Raw genomic sequence first — 6,000 nt, forward strand, 5'->3', positions numbered from 1 at the left:
TTGCTGTCTATATGGGGGTCAGAAAGCTCTCGGATTTAATTTGTGTTCCGAAGATGAGCGAAGGTCTTGGGAAGGGTTTGGAGAACATGAGGGTGAGTAATTAATGGCAGAATTTTCATTTTTGGGTGAACTAACCCTTTAAGCACAAAATGCACAGAGAATGTAGTTTAAAAGGACTTTTGAAGGTGTGCAGAGGTATCCTATCCTTAAAGGCAGGTTTTTCTTAATTACTATGACCTTACAACTCTTACCAACCCACAACCATAAAACACACAGCCGTTTTCCTTTTTTTCCGAGTGTGTGGATGCTCGTCCTCTTCATATCACACACCGCTGCCCTCCCAGCGCCGTCCGCCGTACCCGCACAGGAGCGACGGAGACAGTGATAGAATTAAAAGAGTGCAGCAGCAGCCTGTCACACTGCCTCAGTCTGTCAGTACTCCATCTCTCTCTGTCCTGGAGGCCATTATAAGCCTCGAACAGGACACCATCTCGACCCACCCCCTCCCGGACCCTCGCCGTCAGTATTCTCAGGGACCAGAGGAGACGAATAATGACGACTGGTGTGATAGAGCCTCTTCCTCACCGGGTATCTCACCTCCAAGCTGTTCATTTGTACATTGATGGTGGGATCTGAGGAAGAGGGACTCAATCATTCTCCTCGCCACTGATTCAGCCTCACCGTTCTGAATTTACTCTTACCGGGGGGTGAATTATACTCTCGCTCTCACACACACTCGCGCATGCACACAGCACTTGATTTCTGACTAGGAGCGCAGGTGATTTGCATCCAGCAATCTTTCCATTACACACCACTTGGTCACAAAATTGAAATTCAATTTGATTACATGTTTTTACAGTGGATTGCCTCTTGGGATATTAGCATAGTGGTTTTTCATCAATGTGTTGTGAACTTATATCATTTTCCTTTTTTTTTGTTGTAGACTTGACTTTTTTTAGTATTGCAGTTAGGTCTATAAATAAAATATGTGCAGATTGTACACACGTACACACCTAAATTGAAATTAAAATAAAATAAAAATATAAACATAAATAACTGAACATACGTTTTTATAATGTTTTTAAGTGCATAAACCTATTCCAAAGTCTTTTTAAAATTTCAAATAACATTGCAAATGCTATTTTGTATTTCAAGTGTAAGTATTTTGGTTCAATTTAAATCTTCAAATCACATGAGAATAGGACTTTTTGAAAAAGTCTGTTTTGAAATGGAAATAAGTTCAAACTAAGTGTAGGCTGTTAGAGAAAATTGTACGAAATGAGTACGCTCCCCAAAAAAGTTCCTTGCTTTTCACCGAAAAGTCAAGTTTTTAACCATGCGAAATGCTGAGTTCTTTCTTAATAGATCTCTATTCATTTTTAAATGAGTTGATTAGCCAGCACAATGTCAGTGGATTCAGGGGCCTATTACACATTTATGACAGTAAATTACTGTACATTTACAATCCAAATGAAATTTCATGAGAGTTGATATTGAAAAAAAAAAAGAAAAAAGAAAAGCCCTGTGTGTATCTCCTCTTGATTTTGTGTGGCTGCAAATGCATCACATCAGCGCCCCCTGTGGTCAGTGGTGTAACTGCAATGGGGGATGGTGTCGAGCCAGTCTCAAACTGAGAGCTGCTGTATTTTATGGAAGTGCTAATTTACATCTATGCTCATCCAGTGTGCTGTATCGCATGTTCATTAAATATCTTCAAACATTACAGAGATAATGTAATGAGGAGGCCACCTCAGCCTAAAGATCTGTAGGAACGGATTCTGTTTGAGTATGAGCAGGTACATTGAATCCTCTCACTGGAAGTTCAAGTTGGGCTCCGTTTCCATTCCTCCCAGATTGCCCCTCTGTTTTGGCTTCCTTCGCTTTCCATATATCCGTTTAGCAAATGAACAGTGACAGACATTAGCATAATCAGGGGCAACTTTTTCTTGTAATGCGATCTTTAAGGAGAGACCAGGAACGGGGCAGCCTCACGCTTGTGCTGCTCGTCCCACAGCTCTCTGCCCCTAAATTATTCATCATCCAATCAATCATCTTCTCTTTGTTTTGGACCCCAGTGCAGGAGATGAAACGGCAGACTGCCAGAGCTGTTTTTCTTCATCTGAGGTCTGGAAAACATGATCTACTCAGATTACACTCACCCCCAAAACACACAGCTCCAGTACCCACGTGCTTTCAGGAAATACACAAACACACACACACGGGCAAACAGACACCCTTGAGTCTTGCACCTGTATACATAACTTTAGTATATGGACATAGACACCTCACACCACTCCCATTGCAGAAAAACACACACTTAGCTTTATTATTATTATTATTATTATTATTAATATTATTATTATAAATAATGCTTTTTTAAAAAAAATTTTTTACTTTATTTTATTTTATTTTTTATTTTTATGTATGTATTATAGTAAAATTGTATTTATTTTATTTGCAGTTTTTAGTCAATTTTATAATTGATTCATTTAGCTTTATTTTTTTTATTTTTGTGGGCTTTTGAGGCCATTTTGAAACAATTTTAGAGAGATACTGTGAGGAAGAGACATTACATTTTTGAGAAGAGTTCAGAAAACATCACAGGCTTCTTGAACCCGCATCACCCATGAGAGTACCAGAGCTACAACATATCAAAAGCTTTCATGTTACCTATATGCCATGGCTCTGACGTATTTGATCTTTCTGAACTGTGAAACCCCTAATTCATTGCATCTAAAAACATGTAAAACAACAATTAGGTTTCAATTGGTTGAGCTGCTTTGTGACTGGACCTTTTTTTTAAATAAATAAATAAATAAATATATATATATATATATATATATATATATATATATATATATATATATATATATATATTTATTATTATTATTATTATTATTATTATTATTATTATAAATTTACTCTGTTTATATGATACTTTTACTCCTTTTACTCTTTTATCTTCGATTCCCAAAGCATATATATAATAACACAACTATATTGAAATCTTGACCAGCTTGCATGTTTATTATCTGTTATGATAACGCATTCTGCCTTGTTCTTGTTCTTCTCTGCCCTTTCAGCAGCCCTGCAGTAAACATGGCGTTTTCAAACACTCTCACCAGCGGCTGGGTGAACACAAGCACGCTTTTGTTTATTAGTTGCGTATCAGCTTGCGTCTCCATCCTTTCGTTACATCCCCAGCCTCTTTTCTCGCCTCTCCATGCAGAGCTTTGACGGACATGTCATCACACGGCGTAATAAAAGCAGCGAGGCTGTATGATCTATCAGCTGTAACACAGAGGCCCGCTTAGCACATCCAACAGGGGCCCGTCTGCGTCTTAAGCCTGTGTGGGAGTGGAGCACTAATAGGGGGAAATGTCTTGGACAACTGATTTGAAGATAGTTCGTTCAGAGCGCGGCAGGTGACGCGGTGTCTCCCCTTTTTGATGTGGCACAACACAGAGTCGCGTCGACTGATAGCTTCAAAACGCACAAGAGTGAGACCTTATTCTGCCTCCTGCTAGTGCGACATCAGAGGAGCTGACATCTATTATGGTACGGAAAGACAAGTGTTTGAAACGAAATTCAAGTGTGCGTGGAAGTGTCAGGATTTACTACAGGCCCCAGCATCTTTTTTTCTTTTTTTTTTCCCCCCGTTTTCTCTCTTTCCCGCACGCACACCCTCCTCATGCAATCCTTTTTTTATTTTATTTTTATTTTTTCTTTAATAAGGTGGTTTAAACCAAGCATGTCTATATGAACTCCGCAGGAGAAAGCATGAAAGGGTGCTGCCAGCCCATGATGAAAATATTTTTAAGTCAAAAAACCCGGTCAGTTCCTACTGACTGGAGACGGCAGGGGAAATGGAAAAACAGCAGACTCTTTCATGATGCTTTTGTTGGAAACAAGTTTATTTTCATATAGTGAGAGATCATGAAAAACCAAAAAAATTAATAAGGAAAAGTTCTAAACATGTTATTTTATATATTTTGTTATTTTTAATAACCGGTAATTATTAATAAAATATTTTGGCTATTTATACTATTATTATTTCTGTAATTTTATAATTATTTTATAGTATTATTTTACTATATAATTTTTAACTAAATTCTTATAATTAATGTTTTTAGAAGAAAATGTACCTGTGCCAAACCTGTCTGGGAGATTGGGACGGTGTTGCTAGGGTGTTCTGGATGTTTATAAAGGCGTTGCTAGGTGGTTTTAAAGTGGTTGTTAGCCCAAGTCAAAAGACCCGACCTTTACGTTTCTATGACATTCTCCTTCCTAAATATGGCTCAGATTCTTTTTCGATGCGAGCATTAGAGATTTTTTTTCTGCCAGTCAAAAATAATAAGTTGTGAATCATAAGATATTGCTAATCTTTGTAACACTAATTAATTATGTGTCAAAGTTTTATACTTAAGGTTAATATTTGCCTTAACAAGCACTGCTAGAAAGATTAACATTTTTACTAACCATATTTTAAGCTCTTAACCTTTGTATCAACAGTGATTACCTGAATATCTTTCACCCGGCAAACCCTCCACACACACACACACACACACGAGCATACACACTTCAGTTGAGGAATGGACTTTCGAGGTGAAATATTGCACGAGGGAATGGTATCGAGTGAGCCGGACGTCTGGAGGCAGATAAATAGTGTCGTCTGGCGGTTAGGACACATCAGCCGTAAACAGTACCGGCAGCCATAAAAAGACGAACAGCTTTATTTCCCCAGTCCTTGCAGACGCATCAGTGAGACGGACACAGCGCTCGGAGTAAATAAAACAAGCTGACTGGCGGGGCGGTTAGACTGGGATCGCTCCGGGTCCCATAATAATGCCCCGTAGGGCTCACGTCAAGACGCTCCAGTGGGACTGAGCCAGTGCTTTTACCTCCCTGTTTGGCACTCACCAACTAAACCAGTATTTTCACACACCAATCAAAATGCATTTACTTTAATAGTACTGCAGTACACCAATAGTACTTACATTACGGAAGTATGCTTGGATGATAAAATGACAAATTTCTAAAATGCATAATTCTGGATTTATCTGGATTTAAAAAAATAATAATATTGGATGACCCGTTTTTAAAATCAATAGTCAAATAACCGATATAACCACACTATTGACCACCCATTAGTTCATTCTATGAACCAGTATATCACAGAATTTTTTTGGGATGGAATTATTATTATTATACAATCGTAATAATAAGACACCAAGAGATCCCATGTTTAATAATTACATGTTATAATTATAATTAGATTGTATAATAATAATAATAATAATAATGTGAATAATAATGTAATTGTTTATTAAACTCTGGGTCTTTTGTCATTGCTTATTATAGTGACTTTACCAGTTTAAGAGGGTTTTTCTCTCTGCTTCACAGTGTGCATAACTACACCCGTCAACCGTGGTAAAATCACTGCAATACACTGCCTGTCTTTGCGTATTTTTTTAGTAGAGGATAGTTGGTAAGCATGTACTTTAAAATATAAGAATTCTATTGAAAGAACAAGGTCTTGATATAGTCAGATGTAGAGTAAAATTAATAAGCGTAAAAAATATTCCTGTACATTTTATGGTAAACCCATTTAGCACTGAGACCAATGATTGAGTGAACAGATGAGTGTTGATTTAATATTTCTTGATGTTTATATTAATTAGGATTTAATTGTCAAAAATATTTAGCTCATACATGCAAGTTGGACACAAACGAGAAAATTTTAGCAGCCCTTGCATTATTCCAGTTTCATCAACCTCGTTTTAATTAACCTCTTTGAATAATTAACCACACGTTATAATCAAATGAAGCAAATAATTGAGGTGCTGGCTCAATTTGTAATTTGACAATTTTCTACCATTTTAATTCATGTGTTTCCCACTTTGAAATGAAGGAAAAACATTTTACAGTAATGACCTTAATGAACAGGGATCGCTGAGACGAGAGGGAGTCGGAATAACAGCGACTGTAGTCAGTGAGCAC

The 6,000-nt window shown here is 37.3% G+C and overlaps 1 long non-coding RNA gene across 1 annotated transcript in view; it reads left to right on the forward strand.

Annotated features, from left to right (window-relative positions):
* LOC307157956 overlaps positions 1-6,000 on the forward strand; it is a 46,317-nt gene that overhangs the window by 2,393 nt on the left and 37,924 nt on the right. The gene's annotated exons all lie outside the window — the stretch shown is intronic.

Source organism: Squalius cephalus, assembly GCF_949319135.1.
Source record: "Squalius cephalus genome assembly, chromosome: 4".
Classification (NCBI taxonomy): domain Eukaryota; kingdom Metazoa; phylum Chordata; class Actinopteri; order Cypriniformes; family Leuciscidae; genus Squalius; species Squalius cephalus.